A 25,161-nucleotide genomic window follows, 5' to 3' on the forward strand; every position below is an offset into this window, starting at 1 on the left:
TACGAAGAAGAAGAAGCTTTCCATCTCTGTGTGCTTTGTGCTTGTCTTGTGTAGCTCTCTTGCATCCTCTTTCTTTACATTATGCATGTGTATCTTATATAACTATGCTGAGTCACACTCATCATCGATGAACACATTGCGTCTCCGTCGTTCATTTTGTAGCTCATAGTCGTATCGGGTGCTTGATGCCATTCCTCTCGCAATCTTCTCTATATAAACTGGCAAAATACTTCAATGAAACAAAAAAAACATGATTATGGACCCAATACAGACGATATCCTAATACATCGCATATAGTAGCATCACAACACCACATAATATCCAAAATTTCAAGAACATATATAGTCTACCAACATAGCAAAAAATGTCAAGTGGAGGCTGGGAGCCTCACAAGTCATCATATGGGTTCCCACCAGGTCTGTCACCCTCATCCTCCACATCCACAGATGTGGAGGCCTCATCAACACTCTGCACCCGAGGCAACAATAGAGGCTGCACATATGTCATCATCAAGCCCTCATCACTGTCAATAGAAGCACATGAACGTCCAGTACCAAGACAAGCTGCAAGCACTGGTGTTGTCCCACACCCAAACTCTAAACAATACCACCACGTCTGCACAACATCTCGACGAAGCATGCTAAAAGAGTGTGACTCATCTGAAGGCCACCACGCAATGGCTCTCCTGTAGATGCAAGGGCTCTAGAGGATATAGGAAGATAATGCTTCATTGTGGAATCTGTCGGGCTCATGCCGAGAGAGAAAAACATAGAGGTGTTCTCTGCCATAAAACATGGAGGGTGCATCCCCCTTCTGTGAACCAAAAATAGCATAGAGGTATCACACTGCAAGTATAGCAATAAACAAAAGTTAAAGATGAGCAGACCACCAAGACCCACATGAGTGAGAAGGTTTTGAGTTACCTCAATATGCTCCCCATAGCTTTGAACAAAACCATAAGCATCATGATGCAGAAGAACAATGCGTCGATGAATGTGCATGTCAGACGCCCTACAAAATCGCTCCACCCACCAAATGCTATCTCCTAAACATGCCAACCATGATTTAAATATATCATTAAGTATGAATTTACGCAATTAAATATGGATACTCACCGACGCATGATGTCATGATAAATAACCACCCCGAATCTACAAGAGTAGAGAATGCTAGATGAACACCACTCCAAACATGATCCTCTGAGCTGATGTCCAAAGACAACATCGTAGTCGATCCATGGTGCAAGCCACCAAACGACAAATCTAAAAATATGAAGTCAGTTGCCCATGCCACAGTCCTACCCACCCTAGTGTATTGTACTCCATTTGGCCAAGCTCTCAGCATGTGGTCGTGGAGAGGAGTCCAAACTGGTGAAGGAGTACGAGCGGAAGTGCGACGCGAGAGAGAGTGCGAGAAGAAGAGCACGACGATATGGTGAACTCGCTCTACCATAATGTGTAGAGCATAGTGAGTTCTTATTAGGTTTTTACAAAAGAATATGTGTACATACCTGGCGGGCCGCCCACTTACCTGGGCGACCACATTGGGCTTTATACCCCAACAACCTCCCACTTAAAGTCCAATGTGGTACTTTAAGTGTGAGAGAAGCTACTATACAAGCTAATATACAAGAGATGTAGAGAAGTGATGTACTACCCTACACCTAACTGCTTGCGAAAATGCGCAAAGCTCTCTGAGGGAAGTCCTTTTGTAAGTAGATCAGCAGGATTTTCTGTGGTGTGAACTTTGACAAGCTGAAGTTGCTTATCCTCGAGCATTTCCCTGATGAAATGATACTTCACATCCACATGCTTTGCCTTTGAGTGATAAACTGGATTGCGAGCCAATTGTATAGCACTTTGACTATCACAATATAACACGGGCCTCTCTTCTTTGATTCCCAAATCTGTAACTAGTCGACTAAGCCAAATTGATTCTTTGCATGCCTTTGATGCTACAACATATTCAGCCTCTGTAGTAGACTGAGTAACACAATCTTGTAATCTAGAACGCCATGATACTGCTCCACCAGCCAATGTAAAGACATACCCTGACGTAGACCTTCGGTTGTCTAAGTCACTTGCATAATCTGAGTCTGTAAAACCCTTTACACTTAGCTCCTGACTCCCATAGCATATACGCATACTCTTTGTAGCTTTCAGGTATCTCAATATTCCTTTCACTGCCTCCAAATGATTCTTGCCTGGGTTTGACATGTATCGACTTACTACTCCCACTGCAAATGCAATGTCTGGGCAAGTAGCAATCATTGCATACATCAAACTGCCCATTGCAGACGCATATGGAATCTTATCCATTTCAGCCTGTTCTTCCTCAGACACAGGACAATCTTGTTTGCTAAGTTTCACATATGGTGGCAATGGAACACTCAGTGCCTTTCCCTTCTCCATATTGAAACGTTGCAAAACCTTGTCAATATACTCTGTTTGAGATAACCAAATCAACTTCTTTGATCTGTCTCTCTCAATGCGCATACCAAGTATATGACTTGCCTCACCCATGTCTTTCATGTCAAATGATTTTGCCATCTTTGACTTCAAAGCTGAAATTTCTTCCAAGTGCTTGCCAGCAATCAACATGTCATCCACATACAAAATAAGGATCAGCCAACTACCATCCTTAGCCTTCTTTGTATATAGACAGTGATGGAAATCACTACGTTTGTAGCCTTGAGAAAGCATAAACTTGTGGAATTTATGGTACCATGCCCTCGGTGATTGTTTTAAGCCATAAAGACTCTTTAACAACTGGCATACCCAATCTTCCTTGCCTTTCTCAACAAACCCTTCTGGCTGCTGCATGTAAATTTCCACATCTAAATCACCATGCAAGAACGCTGTCTTGACATCCATTTGGTGCAACACCAAATCTAATATGGCAACCAATGCAAGAAAGCATCTCAATGTAGTCTTCTTGACCACCGGAGAGAAGACTTCATCAAAGTCAATGCCTTGTTCTTGCTTAAAGCCCTTGGCAACAAGCCTTGCTTTGTACTTTGGCTGACTATCATGAGCGGTGATCTTATTCCTGTAAACCCATTTACAAGGTAGAGCCTTTTTGCCCTGTGGTAATTTAACTAGCTTCCATGTCTTGTTTTTATGCAAAGCTGTCATCTCTGACTGCATGGCCAATTGCCAATTCCCGGAGTCCTTCATTTGCACTGCTTCCTTGTAACATGAAGGCTCATTGCAATCAGTCAACATGACATAGTTCATAGATGGAACAAACCTATCAGGAGGTCGCGTGACACGTCCAGATCTACGCACAATAGGTGGCTCAGGCTCAGCCACAACCTGTGGTTCCACTCTATCCTGTCCTTGCTCCTCTTGAGCCCTGACATTATGTCTTGCACGTGCAGGTCCATTTTCTTGGAAGACAACTCTTCTAATCTCCTCAACCCTCTCTGGTTTAGAGTGATATTTGGATTCATTAAAGTGAACATCATTGCTGCGGACAACCTTTCTGGATTCGAGATCCCAAAGTCTGTACCCCATCTCACCAGAATTACCATAGCCTAGAAAGATGCACTTTCTACTCTTTGGCTCAAGTTTGTTCCTAAATTCCTTTGGAACGTGAGTATATGCCTCACAGCCAAAGACTCTGAGATGCTTGTATGAGGGCATTTTGCCTGACCATACCATCTCTGGCACTGAATCCTTCTGCAAAACCTTGCTAGGAGAACTATTTACAATATGAACAGCTGTTGATACAGCTTCAGCCCAAAACCCATTTGGGATCTGTGCATTAGACAACATACTTCTGACCTTCTCTTGTATGGTCCTATTCATCCTCTCAGCAACACCATTTTGAGGAGGATTGTAAGGAGCAGTAAGTTCACGTTTTATACCTTTTGACTCACAAAACTCCTGAAAGGCCTTTGAAACATACTCTCCACCATTGTCAGTGCGTAAGCATTTAAGCTTCTTGCCACTCCGATTCTCCACAAGTGTCACAAACGTTTTGAAAACACTAAACGCTTCATCCTTGTGCTTGAGAAAGTAAACCCATACTTTCCTCGAGTAATCGTCTATAAATGTCATAAAGTAAGAAGCTCCCCCTAGAGATAGGTTAGGCATAGGTCCACACAAATCACTATGAACAAGTGCCAACTGTGTATCTCTTCTACTGCTTCTATGCTTATGTGGAGACACATGAAGTGATGCCCCTGAGTCTATAATCCAGTCACTCAGTGCATTTCCATCAGATGTTGTAAGAAGAGATGAGTCCATTGTATTCTTCAAGAAGTAGATGTCTCCTGACACTAGACTGTCATCCTCTTCAACAGTGTTTGTCACATTTATTTCTTGAATCTTCACTGAGGACTTGTTCTTCTCACCATGGTCTTCAGCTTTCTCTTTGCCTTTTTCTGCTTTCCATTCTCTGCAGTCTCTTTTCATGTGACCCTTGTTGCCACAATGGTAGCATTCTATGTCACTCTTGCCTTTAGCACTGCGGAACTTGCTACGAGACTGATTCCTCTTTCCACCTTTGTACTTTTCTTTGGTCCTTCCCCTGACAACTAAGGCTGTTCCTTTGCCTTTGTCCATTGTCTTTCTATTGGTTTCTTCAGTAAGCAGACTTCCTTCTACACCTGCTATGTTCAAACCGTCTGGAGGTGCAAAATCACTCAAAGCTGTGCGAAAAGTGTCCCAACTTTCCGGCAATGTGATCAACAGGAACATAGCTCTAACAGGTTCATCAAACTTGACACCTTGAGCTGACAACTGACTATAGATTGTGTTGAATTCATTCAGATGATTGGACATAGGTGTCCCTTCTTTCATCTTCAAGTCAACAAGCTTCTTAAGCCAGTATACCTGTGAAGCTGCACTCTGCTTCTCATAAAGATCACTCAGCTTTAACCATGCTTGATAAGCCGACATCTCGTCTGCTACATTGAAGTAAACGCTTTCTGCCAAAGTCAGCATAATGGTAGAAAGTGCCAATTCATCCATTTCGCTCCATTCAGCTTTGTCCATATCTTCTGGTTTTATCCCCTTGAGCTTTATAGGTTTTATCTGCTTCTTTTGTACCAACACGTGCCAAATCTGCTTCTTCCACAATGGGAAATTGGTTCCATCCAGCTTCTTGATATTGTAAAGAGCAGTGTCCTGTGATCCAGCCATAGCTACGCTTCACAGTAGTTTACTTTCCTGGGAAAAATTCGGCAGAGTTTCCCCTGTAAACTGACCTCTGAACCAATATCAACTTGTCAAATGAACCAAGAAAGCTTCAGATTCTGCATAAATTTTGGCAGAGTCTCCTTTGTAAAATGGCTCTGGTGTACTCAAAAAACAGACCAAAAAATAGCTCAAAAACACACTCTCTCTGACACTGTAAGCTGCGGGTAAACCTGTCTTGCACCTGTACTGTCTCTCACTATCCTGTAAGCATAGACTGTGACAATGCCTCAACGGCAGTAAAGCAAAGATGCAATCGCAACTGTCTAACTCACAGTCAGTACATCCTAGCTGCCTATCTAAGGGAGCTCGAGGGATCGCTCCAAGACCTGTATCACCGAAAGGATCTCAACATTCGAGAATCCCCCAGCTCAATAAAACGTCACTCGACCCTCAACAAAGGCTGCAGTAAATCTGAGAGTACATAGACTTCCCACAAAGTCATACATCCACAAATTTCCCACTGTATGCTGTAACCGCTGCGGCGGTTGTTTGCTGCTTGACTCACAGCCAGCAAACCCTCAACAGACATACATCATCTCTGACAATACATCCCATGTGGAAGTACCTGCAATGTCAGGATGAAATCTGGAATATCAAGCAGCAAACACAAGCTACCTGATGAACTAGTGGATGTCGCCTACAGTCTGTGTGTAGATGCACCCGTGTCGTATGTGACACGCCTCCAAGAATTGTGAGCCGTCCTTCGATGTGTAGACAGCCACAAATCAACACCCTGGGAGTGTCGATATCCTCAGCACTTGCAGTCGTAGGCCGAAAACCCCAAATTTGCATAGTTGGATCTGCACCCGTCAAGACCACGTAGTCGAAAATGGCGTGCGTAGACCTTTGTCGAAGCCGAACGGTGGCCGAGATGACCTCAGAATTTGGGGCCGTGTCTTCGCCTGTCGAATTTCACTCCAATCTGAGTTGGTGACTCTAGCCTCCTGCAGTGCTGCCCTAAGCCTCGATCTGAGCTATGATACCAATTGAAGGAGTACGAGCGGAAGTGCGACGCGAGAGAGAGTGCGAGAAGAAGAGCACGACGATATGGTGAACTCGCTCTACTGTAATGTGTAGAGCATAGTGAGTTCTTATTAGGTTTTTACAAAAGAATATGTGTACATACCTGGCGGCCCGCCCACTTACCTGGGCGACCACATTGGGCTTTATACCCCAACAACTGGATTACGAAGCCCTGCACGAAAGTCACTAGCAATAGAAATGTAATCCCCCACCATAGCCACACATCTAACATCTCTGGAGGAACTAGTGATCACTGTAGGAAAATCCGATGCATGCACAAAAGAGAGAACTTTCCTAACAACAAGAGGTCCGTGCACATCTGCAATGATTTGTAAACATAAACACAAATGATCCAAGAGACTCATCATAAAAAGTTTGAATAGCATAAGTAAGTAGCTCACCATGTGTGGGTAGAGACTCGTTGATCACCTCCACTTCTTTATCCACAATCTGTTTTCCTTTGACGTTGTTGCGAACTCCTGTTGAGAAAATAAAGTTTTTTTTTCTCTTTAAACAAATATATCTCTAGTCTATGTAATTAAAAAAACAAAGCACACATACTAGTAGCTAGTTGATCCTGGTTCAAAAGGATGGTTTTCTTCCGGTGTGGTGGTCTTTTGGCTCTTCTTCATCTCTTCATACAACTCTCTCTCTCTAGCCAAGACATGGCCTTTGGCAATGTCCACCCACCATGGAGAATGAACCAACTCCCACTCCGACAAATGATGCATGGATGTGGGATACATACAAGTCTCACCTACATCTATGTTTGTCCATTGCTTGGCCATCATAGGAATCATAAGAATGTGTCCCAAAGAGTGTAAATGTAACATTTAATGGCCTAAAAACTTATGTGTAGCGGAAATTAGCATGAACATAGTGGGCATTTCATTAGCATAGATTCCTAATGAGAATTACAAGAGTGCTTGGGTGGAGAGAGCAACAAAAAGCATAACACCTAGTTAGATAGCATAGACAGTACTTTCAAAAGAGAGAGAAATTAAGCTAATGACAACAGTTGAGGACCGGATTTGCATGGAGCCGGTCCCCCTTCCAAAAGGCTTTGTATTATGGTTTCTCCCATCAAGAGAGACATTGTACAATACAATTCTTTGTGTTCCTTCAAGACTAGCTAGTGCAATGAAGATGAAAGCTTCATGCACTAAGCAAAACACTAAGCAAACACAACTTGAATTATCCCCGTTCTCAGACCCGAGACCTCACACACCTTCGAAGATGGTGAGAGCTAGCAGGGTATGAGAGTAGATTGAGAGGAATAAGGAGTATCTTACGAGAAAGATGTACATCTCCTCACATAATCACTCATATTAGCATAGCTTAGCTTAGTAATTAGCTTGGTAGAGGAGATGAACATGCATTGAAGCTTGGCTCTTGGTTGGATTTGCATCCACAAGCCAAGAGTGTGTCGATGTAGGCTTCTATCTCACAAGCTTGGAGTAGGTGATGAGTTCTCCATTAAAGCTTGGAAAGAGATAGTCTTCTCTTTCTTCACACATGAAATTGTGTGAGTGTGTGTGTGATAATGCCTTGCAAAAATCAGCCCCCTCTCTCTCTTGGGCGAGCCCTCTTGCTATTTGCTCTTGCTGAGCCCTCATTGGCCCTCACCAAGTCAAGCCAATCACAATTAAGCAGCATAAGTGATAGCCTTTTGACATGTGTCCCCCTTTCCCCTTTTGTGAGAGCTTTAGGTAATTAAATAATTAAACTAAACTCTCATTGGACCCCTTTGCCTCCTGGCCAATAGGAATCAGGGAAGCCATTGGGCTCCTGAATGCTCATTGGACCCCTTGGGAGACTGCCCATTAGTCTTCTAGGAGACTTAATTCTCATTGGTTTCTTTTATTAAATGTTTTTAAATTAATTAAACTAGATTTACTCTAGCTTAATTCTCATTGGTCCACTTCAAGGGTCATCCAATAGAAACTGGGCACACCTTGTGGGCATCTGGCCTAGGGAGCTGACATGTGTCCCTCATTCCCTTTGTGTAAAGGGAGCCTGTGTGTGTGTGTGTGTGTGACTTTCTCTCTCATCCCCTAGAAGAAGGGCTCGCCCCCTCCCATGTAGGGATATGCATTGACTTTGGAGAGCACACAAAGCATCCAATTCCCCCTGAGCTTTAACCCTTTGGACACAACCTTTGAATTTTGGAACCTTAGGGGGCTGAACCTTAGGGTCTTTTTAGCCCATTGTTGCACATGGCTCTTTTGCAGATGGCCCCCCCTTTGGATCCCTATTTTCCCTTCTTTGGATCCCTACTGTGGCCGGTCTGCTAGCTTAACCAATATTCTAGCCTTTTCTCCCCTGGCACTTCCCCACATTAAATGATCAGTTTAATATGAGAAAATCATTTAGGAGAATTAGATATTGATTATTATGACAGTAAATATTTGAAATACCTAAAAATTTCATGCTTTCAAACTCTTGACCACACACTCACTAAATTGAGTAAAAGTTAAAGTTTGTGCATCTCACCGATATAGAAGTCTCTGAGCCGCCATGGGAGTGGTATCAACCTTCTTCATTGCCAAGAGCTGTGCATCCTTCGTTTTGGCCTCAAGGATAGTCTCAATAGGAAAGAGATGAGCTGTAGCCTCTAGCTTCAGCGCTTCAAAGTACATAGAGAGTGTACACTCAAGTGGCACAATAACACCCCCGGGCAAACCACCAAAATTCGAAAAAAGAACTGTAGCTCTATCAAGTATACGCTGCAACAAACCCTCTCTACGAATTCAGCTACGAAAGTGAAGACAAAGTATTACAACCACATCACCACAAGCAAAACCATAATGCCAACAAAATTTTCAATGGACTTGCTAGCGAAAGAATAGATCGCCACGTTTTAGACCATAAGATACCCTCGTGATCTTATCTAACTCCAACAACGAAATCCATAATATCTTGCTCTCAATACGAGCATCATGAAGAGCAATCAGGTTAAGTTTCCCTAAGGTGGCCCAACTATCTGGCCCCCATCTTAGTGCCCACACACGGGCCAACCACTCCTCTCCAAGTCGAGGATCAACATTATTTAACATCTAAAGGTAACAAACATATAAACTCATAACCTCAACAAATAATCATATCATGAACTCTTATGAAAATAACTTACACACACCTTGCCTACTCGATCACCGTATTTATGAGCCAGATCACTTTCTCTTCTTCTTTAGCCAGATCATCTGCAGACAGCCTTTGCCTTGCTTGATCCATGCGTGAATGAATCTCCTTTGATATTTGAACCTAATAAAAAATAGCTCTAAGTAGATGACCAATACCAAGGATTAGAAGTCAATATTTTAAAGACATACATCATAGAGCAGTTGCTCTAAATATCGTCTCGTCAATGGATACCAAGGCTCCCCTCCTTTGGAATATTTCTTCCTGACCAATGCACTAACGCCTCTATCTTTCTCTGGTAGGCCCTTCAAATATTCTTCATGATCCGCAACACATATGTGAGAACAATTAACTAGCTCATCTCGCAAGTGTGAAGCCACTAGAGCATGGGTATTCATGCTGATAAAGACAAAAAAAATGTATAACATACTTGATAAAAAAAGAATCAACAATGAAACCAAAAAAGCAATGTATTCTTACAAATTCATTCGTTGGAGTCATGCCAACAATGCAATCTCCGGCACCTTTGTCGGATCAATGACCAAACATAGAACTCTGCAATGTTTCTCTTTCACCAATGGAAATTTTTCCTTAATAGCGACATGCCAAGCTATAGTCCTATGATTGCCCTCCCACACAAAGAACATCCTCTCTGAAAGGATATGCGAATATGGACGAGATGCAACTTCATTTTCAAATCTTTGGTTTACCTCTACCCAAATCGGGTCCCAAGAGGCTCTTATGGCATCTAAGCATCAAAGGTATAACATTACAAACATAACATTCTTGAGCCTGGAATATTGAGGGAGCATTAAATAACCACATACTTACCCGTTACAAATTTGTCCTCTCGTTAACATGTCCAAAGAGATACAATAAAAGCACCCTTCTCTTGCACATACCCTCCTTTGCAAAAGCAGCTTTCAAACCGCTTACATCATCTCTCAAGCTGCGCACTCGAGGTGTATGGAATTAATCGACATAGAGGAATTGGAGGACACTCGAAGCAGCTAAATATCCTAGTTTTTTGCAAAATATCCTCACCTCTATGCATGTGAATATGATTTTCATCTCCAACATCCATTCTAGAAGCAGCCTCGGCTTGGACCACATATGGGACAATGTCCAGGCAAGCCTCCTCAGGACCATGTGCATTGTCGACTTCGCGAATAGAACCAATGCCAAGATCTTGACTCTGAGTAGTTTCATTATCCTCTTCCATGTCAGACACGGCAACTGAACTAACTTGGTCACTACACTCAATTGGTGTAGGCACCTTTGATAGCTTGCCTCTTTTGCGTGAGATCCCTCTGCAAGAAGCGCTTTAAGAATAAGCATCAGACTTTCAAATAAACAATTAATTGACTTTATAGTGGCAAAGAACTGACAGGTTTTGTGGTCATATGACCTGTCCAAACCCTTGAAACCAGTCACGTTAATGCGGACCAGTTTCAAAGATTTGCACAGGTAAAAACATTGATAAAAACATGTTATCAATAGGTCCCCTAAAACCTCAATAAGCAAAAGTTTTGTGGTCCAATGACCTCTGCAAACACTTGAAACCAGTTCGCATTAACGCGGACTAGTTTCAAGGGTTTGCATAGATAAAAACTCGAATCACTCAATGGTTAAAACATGACAGGAAAGACCTTCAATAAGCAATAATCTTGTGGTCCAATGGCTTGTGCAAACCCTTGAAACCAGTCCGCGTCACAGTCCGCGTTAACGCGGACTGGTTTCAAGGGTTTGCACAGGCCATTGGACCACAAGATTATTGCTTATTGAGCAATAATTAACCCTCAAAAGCCGCGTCACATGCCCCACTAAACCCTATGCAATTAAGCCATTAACTCATTAAGCCCTGGACGATTAAGCAATTAAAAGATTTGCCGATTTTAAGATGGGGTCTGCCAGTCCCACACTTATATTATGCGACATAAACGCCCGTTTTGTAGTTCAGAAACTAAATAATCCCTTGAAAGAAATCCATTTTTGTTCCTTGAGAGGAATTTGAATTTCTTGTTGCGCTTCCATACTCTAGCGTTTATTTGGAGAGACTCTGAGGCATAAGTTATAAGACTTCTAAATCAGTGATTCTATATTTTGTCAGCATGGTCTGCAACAGAGTATGGAAGCTTCAATCTGGACCCCTTAGTGGTTTTTAATTGCGGTGCCATAGTCCGTTTTGTTGTCTGTTTCATGCTTATTAACCTCTGCGTTTCGTTTTGTTACCTTATTAACAAATGCGCCACAAAAGGTTATGTTATTAACCTACGCAATCCAATCAGTCATGCTTATTAACCTCCGCGTTTCGTTTTGTTACCTTGTTAACCTCTGTGCCACAAAAGGTTATGCTATTAACCTGCGCAATCCAATCCTCTCCTCGCCTCAGTTGCGCTTTATTAATCTACCAGTGCAGGATTGTTATTCTCTCCTTTGCGCCTCCGTTTGTGTGTTAATATTACCCAGCGCAAGATTTTTAATGCTCTCCTCTGCGCCTCATTTGCAAAACTAATGAACTTGAACCCTCCAAAACCAGTCCGCGTTAACGCGGACTGGTTTATGCATTAATGAAATTGGACTTACTTGCTTCTTGTGGTGCCCACTGCTCCGCACGTGGTGTCCGCTACTCCACGTGTGAGTGCTCTTCCTCTTGGTGTAGGCTGCTCCTCGTGTGATGATTCTCGATGAGGCATGGCACTTGAACAGACAAAAGCTACACCTTGGCAAAATGCAATAGAAGCTAACTTGACTCTAAAACCTAACCCATATCTAATAATATTAAATTACTATTATATTTACTTAACGATGGTTGACATCAGTAACAACACACTCGCCCAATTTTTAAAGACAAAATATTGTTTGTGTGCATTATGATAAGATCTCTTATAATACTCTGATACTCGTTGTCCTTTTGGCCGCCAAAATTTTAAAGACGAAATACTGTGTGCATGTAATGATGTCTTTCACGTCATCAAAAAATTCTTTAAAGTTTTAAATCTATTTTCTTTTCAAACTGTCTGGTTGCTTGAGCGCCTTATTGTTCTTTCGAGCAATAATGAACATGCATTTCACTATCTATGGACCTAAAAGTGGCAGTAAACTGGTTCTTATCTCCGACAAGAGGGTGGTTGAACTCATCATGGATGCTTTGAAAGCTCATTTTGATATGCAGGAGAGAGATTTTTCACTGGGATTCAAGTAAAAGAGACCCTTTCATGACGCCAAAGCAATTGGAGCGGGTCACAACTCAAGATATCATATTAGAAAGACTTGTTGAAAAGAGCGGGGAGAAATGTCAAGTACTTGGAGATAATGAATTTTCTGAATGCTTGGATTCAATTACTCCCCTGTCTTGTAATCGTAGGGCTGAAAGATGTTCGGTGAGTGACAAGCAATCAAGAAACCTCACGTCCAAGGGACTTGAAGCAATGTTAGATCTTAAGACTAAATGCCGTTACCCATATATCCAAAGTGTGTTGTACCCTGGACAACTCATAAATAAGCAACAACCACACGTGTTTAAAATGTCTTTGACGGGACCCGGGAGTGGAGTGGATTTGGTCAATGGGAGGCGGCCAGGCGGCAATTTGGAACATATGTGGGTCCATTTTGACCATGTTCATCGTGTCCTGGGTTGGCCTACAATGTCAGCACATGTTTATGATCCCTTTGTTCGAGAGCTCCTGACTATTGCATCATGTGAGTTCACAATCGAGAATAAATATGCCCAAATAGAGTTTTGGAAAATGCTAAACAAGGTGGTTATAGAAGCCGGTTTTGAGAAACCTAACTTTAGAGGATTCATGGCAGATGAGGCTAATGCCAATTGGATAGCTGTTCGTACTGTGTATTTTGGCGGCCCTAAGAAAATTAACTTTGATAAGGAAAGGTCTTGTGTTTTCCACTGGGAGCAAAGCATGATCCGACACACTATCAAATGCATTCGTGCTTCATTTCAGGAAGAGCACAAAATCTTGTGTCGCAAGTGGCGTAGTGCCCCGAGTGAAAATGCTGCCGAGGTATGCAAAGGAGAGCTTAGAAGATTTTGGAAGGCGGGCCATGCAATCGAGGGGGAGGTTCCATCGTTGGAAACATGGTTGTCATGGTGGGATGTCAGAGTTCCTCGTTGGGGAGCAAGGTTTGTTTCTCAAGATGACATTGGTGCATTCATACCAACCACAAATTTGTCTGAGTCTAAGCATGCAAGCATGCATGCATCGATGGGTTATAAAGACCACATAAGTTTATATGAAGCAGCTTGTGCCGACATGGCGATGGCCGTGCTTCAAAGCGTCAGGTATAATGCATATTTGAAAGGTATCCATAGTGCGCATGGCCCTAGTATCAAATACTTGGCTGATCATTTCTTGAACGAAGATTCAACAAGGTGAGCCGCAAAAAGATTGGTGGATCTAACACATTCCTCTATGCTGCATGAGATTGGCATTTCTAGTACAGAGATGAACAGAGGTGCGCAAGAAAAAAGTACATGTAGAAAGAGACCAATTTTTGTGGATGCAGATGTTTTGCTCGATGAAGATAGCCACAGACCCGAGTATATCACAGTCACAACACCAATTGGGGGGCAACAAAAAATAGATGGTAGAGCAGATGATCATGGACTATGGCAAGAGAATGCTGTTGCAAAATCTATGTGGGCAATACGACGCATAGAGCCAGGTCGAAAGATGACTTTTTTTTGGTGTGATTGGAGACCAGAGGAAAAGATGTGGGTGATTCATCAATGAGAGCACTTTGGATGTCACCCAGGAGTTGCTGCTCCTTGCTTTTGGGGTCGCAGAAAATATCCTCCAAGCGAAACGCGACCAGGAGGGATCGTTGAGGGGTTCATATGGTTCTGCAGCAGCAGCACAAACACCCACACTTGGAAAGTCCATGATATGGTGGTTGAGCCTCCTGGTCCAGCTGCTGCGGGTGTTTGGATGGTTTCCCAAGGTACAAATTCAAAGCAAAATGAGGCAAACCTTCTTCATGCAAATGGCTTTGTCCTAAGTGGGGAAAGCGGTACTACAAAAGTTCTTGGGGCCATTGCTATGGACCATAGAGTGCCTAATGGATTTCGGCTAAGGTACAGAGATGGAAAAATTGTGAAGTGGCGTTCTAAGCTAACCAGGGACTTTATGGATCAGGTGGACTGTGGGAGAATGCAGATCTGGTTAAAGAGGTGATTGTGGTTTGCAATCAAACACATATCTTCTATGTGAGCACACAGGGATCTCTTGAAAAGGGAGTTAATTACTCTATTACAATGTTTGACTTTCCTAGATGAACATGTGAAGATTTTCAGATAAGAGAAAGCAAGCGTCTTACATATGTGCCATGTAAGGATCTATATTTTGTGTTCCTCCAGGTGCTTGGGCTAGACTCTGAGGCTCACCAATTCATACATCAAGCTGCATTGACAAAGGTCGAATTATTTCAGGCATTGGGAGGTGCAAGAATGGCTGTGAAACCTTAGACTTGGATATGATGCACCATCTAGTATTTCATGTTTTTGGAGATTAGACTATTTTGGGGTTGCTTATGCACCATCTAGTATTTGATGTTTTTGGAGACTAGACTATTTTGGGGTTGCTTCTGCCTTCTCTACTCCCAGTATTGGAGAGCATTTTGTTGTCATTCTATCCGATAATATATTGTCTTTTTTATGTTTAATCATATGTTAATTGAAGTGTTCAAACTTGGGGATTCTTTCAATTTTAAATTTTGTTTGGAATTAGAGATAATTAAAAAATACGTACTACCAAGAATCATTGATCTCCAGCTTCTATTTTAAAAGTTATTGAAAAAACTATTTACTATAAGGACTCTAACCCCCCTCGACCTTAATGCCTTCAATTCCCTTGGCTCCTCTGTGCCTCCTCCCTCCTACTCCATTGCCATTCCCCCGCCCATCGCCATCCTTCCCTCGCCTCTCGTCATGCACTCTCTTGCCTAGCTTTCTCCTCTTCTGGCCGTCCTCTTATGTCATGCAACCTGTCATCTACCTTCCAAATCTTGTCGGCTGAAAGGGCCATTCTCGAGCTGCTCAATGTTGCCATACTTGCTGGCTCGTACATGCGACAATTGGCCATATATACTTGGTGTAAGAGAGTGAAGGAATGAAGGCAACCCCTACTGGAAGAGAGCTTTCACAAAGAGAGCGCGTGTATGTGTCCACGCGTGCACGTGCACACGTGTGTGTGTGTGTGTGTGTGTGTGTGTGTGTGTGTGTGTGTGTGAGAGAGAGAGAGAGAGAGAGAGAGAGAGAGAGAGAGAGAGAGAGAGAGAGAGAGAGAGAGAGAGAGAGAGAGAGAGAATAGCTTAATAATCTTCTCTTTGAGAATCTATGAAGATTTGCATTAGTAGAAGCTACTATCTCCTCTTGTCCTTGATTAAAAAATGTATTTTTTGAAGATACCACACACAACATGGACTCTGTCTCTCACATTCAATAACATTGCCACTTAAACTCGCTCGACTTTGGGTTTGCTCGGAAACATCCGCTCGGAGTATGGTAGTACTCTGAAAAATGCAAGACTTCAAGGATCTTTATATACCTAGTATACTAGTACAGGGCATCCGACCCTTGACTATCAACTCGTTATTTAAATATGCTCATCTTCTAAAACCAACTACAACCATTTTATGGACCAATGGCTTCGTCACAATGAGCATGACTCTCCAAATTCTCAATTGTTTTGGTTTCGTACCTTTATGTTTGGTGAAGGGTTTAAATATTTTTAGAAGTGGTTACTGAATTAAGAATCACGTTCGGCCCAAAAAATAGGACCTGTGACTTTGTAACCTTAGGTCAATTCACAAGGATGACTATACCCGGCACTCGGATACACTCCCCAGGGATTTTCCTAGTTAAAATGCCAAAGTAAGAAGAGGTTTACTATATACAGTCGGGCCCATCGGGCTTTTACATTTTCCCGGTGGGCCCACAGGGAAAACCCTATAGCTCGGAGGGACCCGCTGGGAGAATGGAAAAGCCCGACGGGCCCCATCTAGAAAATGAAAAAGCTCGGCAGGCCCACTGGCTCTATTGGTTTCTGCAGGTCACTATCAAGATCATGTTAATAATTAACGTGATCATGTAATTTTTGAAGGTGCCATGGGAAGCGTGTGCCAGTGCGAGTGCGAGAGCAGGGAGAGAGAGAGACTTGCTTTGGGTGGAGCGCACAACAACGTTATCCTGTTTTGCAGCTCCTTATTCTATTATATTAAAGAATAAGTGTATAATGGTTAAGTTAGTAGATGGGTTAGTAGTAAGTGGGACGTCCGGGTAGTTGGCCTGAATCCCAACAAACTCCCACTTGAAGGCCAACGCTGTCCAAGTGACCTGGTATGTACAACCGTGAAGCAATCTAGTGGCTTCAACCTATACCCATCAACTCACTGCAATGTGTAAACCGCTCCAAAGCTAAGCCTTTCATCAAAGCATTTGCTGGGTTGTCGTCAATGTGTACCTTGACCAAATCAATGAGCTTTTTGGCCAAGAAATCTCTCACGAGATGATACCTGACTTCAATGTGTTTCAATTTGGAGTGAAACACGGGATTCCTTGCCAATGCAAGAGCACTCTGACTATCACAATATATCACTAGAGTCTCATCAATGCCAAGATTTTTGACCAAGGGGGATAACCATACAGCCTCTTTACTTGCATCCGACAATGCAACATACTCTACTTCCGTAGTGGAAGACGACGTACAATCTTAAAGACATGACCTCCAAGATACTGCTGCTCCAGCAAATATGAAGACATAGCCAGATGTTGATCTCCTATTATCAACACAACCCGCATAGCCTGCATCCGCATTGTTGAGATGTCGAGCTCTACATCTTGAGCTGGCATCCACTACGGGTCTTGGCCGCTTACGACATTTACTCACTGGCGCGTTAGGTGACCGACACGGAGGATCTCTGCCAGTGATTCTATAGCTGGACTACACTTATAGTGCCAGCCTAGTACGCTTCTAGCGTGTTCACACTTAGTGACCGCATGTACATATGTGTTACTTTTCAGTTTTAGCACTTAGTCATTTTGTACTCTCTTTTTTGTGAGAAGAAGAAGAAGCTTCCATCTCTGTGTGCTTTGTGCTTGTCTTGTGTAGCTCTCTTGCATCCTCATTCTTTACATGGTATCAGAGCCTGGTGAAGGCAAGAGAGGCTAAGAGAGCAAGAGCATCACAATCCCTTCATTCGCAATCCACGACCATGTCTCCAAAGTGCAGTACACAGAGATTTACTGTACAAGTACAGTGGTTGTATGTACGCTTGATTGTGGACACTCGTTGAGTGTAGAAAGCGTTACAGGTACCACGATAGCAAGTTCAACAGATTTGCAGGTTTTTGCAGATTGCAGCTATTTTGTCTTAGTGCTTCAAGATGTCTGACGGTTTCAGTCAGATTGTCACTGAGAAGCTTGAGAAAAATAACTACCCTGCATGGAAGTTCAGAATAACAAATTTCCTAAAAGGAAAAGGTTATTTCCATGAATACAAGAGATGACATCCCCGTGTTCCAAGATTTGATTTCTATGCTTATTCTTCAGGAGAAGAACCTTGACACATCGTCTTCTCATGGTAGAAATAATTATGAATAGGCCTTCTATTCTAACTCCAACAGAGGTAGAGGTAGAGGTAGAGGTCGTGGTCGAATCCCAAGGGGTTGTAGGGGCCAATTTCAAGAAGGTCAATTAAATCAAAACAATACAGGTGGCAGGGGAAACCAGTCTCAAGGCAGGGGGAGTCAAAGAGGTCGTGAAGCAGGATCAAGCAGGAAGCAATATACTGCAGATAGCAAAGAATGTTGGACTTGTGGTGAAAGAGGTCACATGTCACGTGACTGTCCAAAGGGAAAAGCAAGTGGAAAGAGAGAACAGGGCAACTATGCATCTACTAGCAGAGATGCAGATGACAGCAAAAACGAGCGCATGTTTGTTATGCAGCATGTAATGAATACAATGACTGCAGAGAATTCCACCCAAGATGATGTTTGGTATGTGGATTCAGGTGCCTCTAATCACATGACGTCTCGTGGAGAGTGGTTTAGAGATATGCGCAAACCAGATGTGTCAGGCTATGTGCAGACAGGAGATGACACAGCTCACCCCATTGCTCATGTAGGGGACATACCAAATACGAAGAGTGGGAAATCAAAGTACTTAGCAGATGTACTTCATGTCCCAAACATTACAAAGAATCTTGTTTCTGTTGGACAAATGGTTGAGCACGGTTTGCAGGTTCGCTTCAATCCAAATGGCTGTTATGTAGAAGATTTCCAGAATGGCTGTAAGCTGATCACAGAGGGCAAATGTGTGGGCAAAATGTTTACGCTAAATGTAGACATGCCTGAGGTAAAAGTTGCATTATTTGCGCAGGGCACAGGTGTTGTGGCTGATGTTGACATTTGGCACAAACGCATTGGCCATGTTAATGAGCAGAGATTGCGCAGCATGCAATCAAAACAGATTGTAAAAGGTTTGCCCAAATTCAAGGTGGATGGTATGCATAAAGTGTATGCAGCATGCCAGTTTGGAAAACAGTCAAAGGGCTCATTTCCACATGAGCTAAATGTATGTAAAAAGCCACTTGAGGTGGTGCACACAGATGTTTGGGGTCCAACCGATACTGCAATTATACATGGTTGCATGTATTATGTCTCTTTCATTGATGACCATACAAGGAAAGTATGGGTCTACTTCATGCGTAACAAAAGTGAAGTGTTTGGTCACTTTCAGGACTTCAAAGTCATGATTGAGAAGGAGACAGATATGAAGGAGTACGAGCGGAAGTGCGACGCGAGAGAGAGTGCGAGAAGAAGAGCATGACGATATGGTGAACTCGCTCTACTGTAATGTGTACAGCATAGTGAGTTCTTATTAGGTTTTTACAAAAGAATATGTGTACATACTTGGCGGGCCGCCCACTTACCTGGGCGACCACATTGGGCTTTATACCCCAACAACCTCCCACTTAAAGTCCAATGTGGTACTTTAAGTGTGAGAGAAGCTACTATACAAGCTAATATACAAGAGATGTAGAGAAGTGATGTACTACCCTACAGCTAACTGCTTGCGAAAATGCGCAAAGCTCTATGAGGGAAGTCCTTTTGTAAGTAGATCAGCAGGATTTTTTGTGGTGTGAACTTTGACAAGCTGAAGTTGCTTATCCTCGAGCATTTCCCTGATGAAATGATACTTCACATCCACATGCTTTGTCTTTGACTGATAAACTGGATTGCGAGCCAATTGTATAGCACTTTGACTATCACAATATAACACGGGCATCTCTTCTTTGATTCCCAAATCTGTTACTAGTCGATTAAGCCAAATTGATTCTTTGCATGCCTTTGATGCTGCAACATATTCAGCCTCTGTAGTAGACTGAGTAACACAATCTTGTAATCTAGAACGCCATGATACTGCTCCACCAGCCAATGTAAAGACATACCCTGACGTAGACCTTCGGTTGTCTAAGTCACTTGCATAATCTGAGTCTGTAAAACCCTTTACACTTAGCTCCTGACTCCCATAGCATATACGCATACTCTTTGTAGCTTTCAGGTATCTCAATATTCCTTTCACTGCCTCCAAATGTTTCTTGCCTGGGTTTGACATGTATCGACTTACTACTCCCACTGCAAATGCAATGTTTGGGCAAGTAGCAATCATTGCATACATCAAACTGCCCATTGCAGACGCATATGGAATCTTATCCATTTCAGCCTGTTCTTCCTCAGACACAGGACAATCTTGTTTGCTAAGTTTCACATATGGTGGCAATGGAACACTCAGTGCCTTTCCCTTCTCCATATTGAAACGTTGCAAAACCTTGTCAATATACTCCGTTTGAGATAACCAAATCAACTTCTTTGATCTGTCTCTCTCAATGCGCATACCAAGTATATGACTTGCCTCACCCATGTCTTTCATGTCAAACGATTTTCCCATCTTTGACTTCAAAGCTAAAATTTCTTCCAAGTGCTTGCCAGCAATCAACATGTCATCCACATACAAAATAAGGATCAGCCAACTACCATCCTTAGCCTTCTTTGTATATAGACAATGATCGAACTCACTACGTTTGTAGCCTTGAGAAAGCATAAACTTGTGGAATTTATGGTACCATGCCCTCGGTGATTGTTTGAAGCCATAAAGACTCTTTAACAACTGGCATACCCAATCTTCCTTGCCTTTCTCAACAAACCCTTCTGGCTGCTGCATGTAAATTTCCACATCTAAATCACCATGCAAGAACGCTGTCTTGACATCCATTTGGTGCAACACCAAATCTAATATGGCAACCAATGCAAGAAAGCATCTCAATGTAGTCTTCTTGACCACCGGAGAGAAGACTTCATCAAAGTCAATGCCTTGTTCTTGCTTAAAGCCCTTGGCAACAAGCCTTGCTTTGTACTTTGGCTGACTATCATGAGCGGTGATCTTATACCTGTAAACCCATTTACAAGGTAGAGCCTTTTTGCCCTGTGGTAATTTAACTAGCTTCCATGTCTTGTTTTTATGCAAAGTTGTCATCTCTGACTGCATGGCCAATTGCCAATTCCCGGAGTCCTTCATTTGCACTGCTTCCTTGTAACGTGAAGGCTCATTGCAATCAGTCAACATGACATAGTTCATAGATGGAACAAACCTATCAGGAGGTCATGTGACACGTCCAGATCTACGCACAATAGGTGGCTTAGGCTCAGCCACAACCTGTGGTTCCACTCTATCCTGTCCTTGCTCCTCTTGAGCCCTGACATTATGTCTTGCACGTGCAGGTCCATCTTCTTGGAAGACAACTCTTCTAATCTCCTCAACCCTCTCTGGTTTAGAATGATATTTCGATTCATTAAAGTGAACATCATTGCTGCGGACAACCTTTCTAGATTCGGGATCCCAAAGTCTGTACCCCATCTCACCAGAATTACCATAGCCTAGAAAGATGCACTTTCTACTCTTTGGCTCAAGTTTGTTCCTAAATTCCTTTGGAACGTGAGTATATGCCTCACAGCCAAAGACTCTGAGATGCTTGTATGAGGGAATTTTGCCTGACCATACCATCTCTGGCACTGAATCCTTCTGCAAAACCTTGCTAGGAGATCTATTTACAAGATGAACAGCTGTTGATACAGCTTCAGCCCAAAACCCATTTGGGAGCTGTGCATTAGACAACATACTTCTGACCTTCTCTTGTATGGTCCTATTCATCCTCTCAGCAACACCATTTTGAGGAGGATTGTAAGGAGCAGTAAGTTCATGTTTTATACCTTTTGACTCACAAAACTCCTGAAAGGCCTTTGAAACATACTCTCCACCATTGTCAGTGCGTAAGCATTTAAGCTTCTTGCCACTCCGATTCTCCACAAGTGTCACAAACGTTTTGAAAACACTAAACGCTTCATCCTTGTGCTTGAGAAAGTAAACCCATAATTTCCTCGAGTAATCATCTATAAATGTCATAAAGTAAGAAGCTCCCCCTAGAGATAGGTTAGGCATAGGTCCACACAAATCATTATGAACAAGTGCCAACTGTGTATCTCTTCTATTGCTTCTATGCTTATGTGGCTGCTGTGTTTGCTTACCATACAGACAATGTTCACAGAATTCAAAATCATTAAATGAAAATCCAGGCAAATAACCAGAACGAGACAAGATTTCCATTCCCTTCTTGGACATATGTCCTAACCGGCTATGCCACAAAGAAACGTTCGGCTGCTCGGTTACATTGATTACATTTTTAGAGACATTTGATACATAAATCATGTAAAGTCCTCCAGACTTTACTCCGTGTGCTACTGTCATAGAACCCTTGGATATCTTCTACATGTTCTGTCCAAAAGTGGTGGCGTAGCCAGCATCATCAAGTAAATCTGTGCTGATCAAGCTCTTTGTAATTGCGGGAACATGTCTCACATTCTTCAGCGTGAAAGAAGAGCCATTCTGAAACTTCAATTGAACATCTCCAACACCTAAGATCTCACATGTCTGCCCATTGCCTAGCCGAACATGATCTTTAGTGGTCACATAAGAGGTAAACAACTCCTTGTTTGGAGACACATGAAGTGATGCCCCTGAGTCTATAATCCAGTCACTCAGTGCATTTCCATCAGATGTTGTAAGAAGAGATGAGTCCATTGTATTCTTCAAGAAGTAGATGTCTCCTGACACTAGACTGTCATCCTCTGCAACAGTGTTTGTCACATTTATTTCTTGAATCTTCACTGAGGACTTGTTCTTCTCACCATGGTCTTCAGCTTTCTCTTTGCCTTTTTCTGCTTTCCATTCTCTGCAGTCTCTTTTCATGTGACCCTTGTTGCCACAATGGTAGCATTCTATGTCACTCTTGCCTTTAGCACCGCGGGACTTGCTACGAGACTGATTCCTCTTTCCACATTTGTACTTTTCTTTGGTCCTTCCCCTAACAACTAAGGCTGTTCCTTTGCCTTTGTCCATTGTCTTTCTATTGGTTTCTTCAGTAAGCAGACTTCCTTCTACACCTGCTATGTTCAAACCGTCTGGAGGTGCAGAATTACTCAAAGCTGTGCGAAAAGTGTCCCAACTTTCCGGCAATGTGATCAACAGGAACATAGCTCTAACAGGTTCATCAAACTTGACACCTTGAGCTGACAACTGACTATAGATTGTGTTGAATTCATTCAGATGATTGGACATAGGTGTCCCTTCTTTCATCTTCAAGTCAACAAGCTTCTTAAGCCAGTATACCTGTGAAGCTGCACTCTGCTTCTCATAAAGATCACTCAGCTTTAACCATGCTTGATAAGCCGACATCTCGTCTGCTACATTGAAGTAAACGCTTTCTGCCAAAGTCAGCATAATGGTAGAAAGTGCCAATTCATCCATTTCACTCCATTCAGCTTCGTCCATATCTTCTGGTTTTATCCCCTTGAGTTTTATAGGTTTTATCTGCTTCTTTTCTACCAACACGTGCCAAATCTGCTTCTTCCACAATGGGAAATTGGTTCCATCCAGCTTCTTGATATTGTAAAGAGCAGTGTCCTGTGATCCAGCCATAGCTACGCTTCACAGTAGTTTACTTTCCAGTGAAAAATTCGGCAGAGTTTCCCCTGTAAACTGACCTCTGAACCAATATCAACCTGTCAAATGAACCAAGAAAGCTTCAGATTCTGCATAAATTTTGGCAGAGTCTCCTTTGTAAAATGGCTCTGGTGTACTAAAAACAAACCAAAAAACAGCTCAAAAAACACTGTCTCTCTGACACTGTAAGCTGTGGGTAAACCTGTCCTGCACTTGTACTGTCTCTGACTGTCCTGTCACTATCCTGTAAGCATAGACTGCGACAATGCCTCAACGGCAGTAAAGCAAAGATGCATATCCAACTGTCTAACTCACAGTCAATACATCCTAGCTGCCTATCTAAGGGTGCTCGAGGGATCGCTCCAAGACTTGTATCACCGAAAGGATCTCAACATTCGAGAATCCCCCAGCTCAATAAAACCTCACTCGACCCTCAACAAAGGCTGCAGTAAATCTAACAGTACATAGACTTCCCACAAAGTCATACATCCACAAATTTCCCACTGTATGCTGTAACCGCTGCGGCGGTTGTTTGCTGCGTGACTCACAGCCAGCAAACCCTTAACAAACATACATCATCTCTGACAATACATCCCATGTGGAAGTACCTGCAATGTCAGGATGAAATCTGGAATATCAAGCAGCAAACACAAGCTACCTGATGAACTAGTGGATGTCGCCTACAGTCTGTCTGTAGATGCGCCCGTGTCGTATGTGACACGCCTCCAAGAACTGTGAGCCGTCCTTCGATGTGTAGACAACCACAAATCAACACTCTAGGAGTGTTGATATCCTCAGCACCTGCAGCCGTAGGCCAAAAACCCCAAATTTGCAGAGTCGGATCTGCACCCGCTGAGACCACGTAGTCGAAAATGGCGTGCACAGAACTTTGTCGAAGCCGAACGGTGGCCGAGATGACCTCATAATGAAATTCTGACAACACCGAGGCCTTCGGGCTGTTCCACGAGATTTGGGGCCGTGTCTTCGCCTGTCGAATTTCACTCCAATCTGAGCTGGTGACTCTAGGCTCCTGCAGTGATGCCCCGAGCCTCGATCTGAGCTCTGATACCAGTTGAAGGAGTACGAGCGGAAGTGCGACGCGAGAGAGAGTGCGAGAAGAAGAGCACGACGATATGGTGAACTCGCTCTACTATAATGTGTAGAGCATAGTGAGTTCTTTTTAGGTTTTAACAAAAGAATATGTGTACATACCTGGCGGCCCGCCCACTTACCTGGGCGACCACATTGGGCTTTATACCCGAACAGTTAGCTTAAGTGATAGTTAGAACAAATCATGAAATAGTAGTGGTAATACAAGTAACAATGATTGTTAGTTCACACTAGCTTATATGCTAGCTTCCTAGACTTTTCATCAACGTTAGTTCTCTTAAAATTCTATTTGAAAGGTAAAGATCAAGTCACTACTCTTCCTTCAAGATTTTTTGGAACTAGTGTCCAAGGGAGATACCAAATCTGCATAACCAAGAGGACAAGTACAAATGGGACAAGAAATTCATTTTTTTATGTACACATGATGAAGTTTAATGTCAAAGATGACATGTTGAACCATCTAAGCATAGCAATACTCCCACAATGAGGATGTATATGAGTCTTCTTGAGAGTTGAACTCACCAACCTAAGAAGCCCAAGGGGAGAATGCTACAAAGTTTATTTAAGGATTCAAGGTCCTATATAAACCATTAATTGTCATTGGAAACAAAA

General features: G+C 42.7%; 2 pseudogenes; both read right to left on the reverse strand.

Annotated features, from left to right (window-relative positions):
• Window positions 1-387: 387 nt before the first annotated feature.
• LOC147437377 (uncharacterized) lies at window positions 388-6,859 on the reverse strand (annotated as a pseudogene).
• Window positions 6,860-9,330: 2,471 nt separating this feature from the next.
• LOC147437378 (uncharacterized) lies at window positions 9,331-12,061 on the reverse strand (annotated as a pseudogene).
• Window positions 12,062-25,161: the final 13,100 nt, after the last annotated feature.

This window comes from Adiantum capillus-veneris, chromosome 17 (assembly GCF_014529385.1).
Source record: "Adiantum capillus-veneris isolate H3 chromosome 17, ASM1452938v2, whole genome shotgun sequence".
Lineage (NCBI taxonomy): Eukaryota > Viridiplantae > Streptophyta > Polypodiopsida > Polypodiales > Pteridaceae > Adiantum > Adiantum capillus-veneris.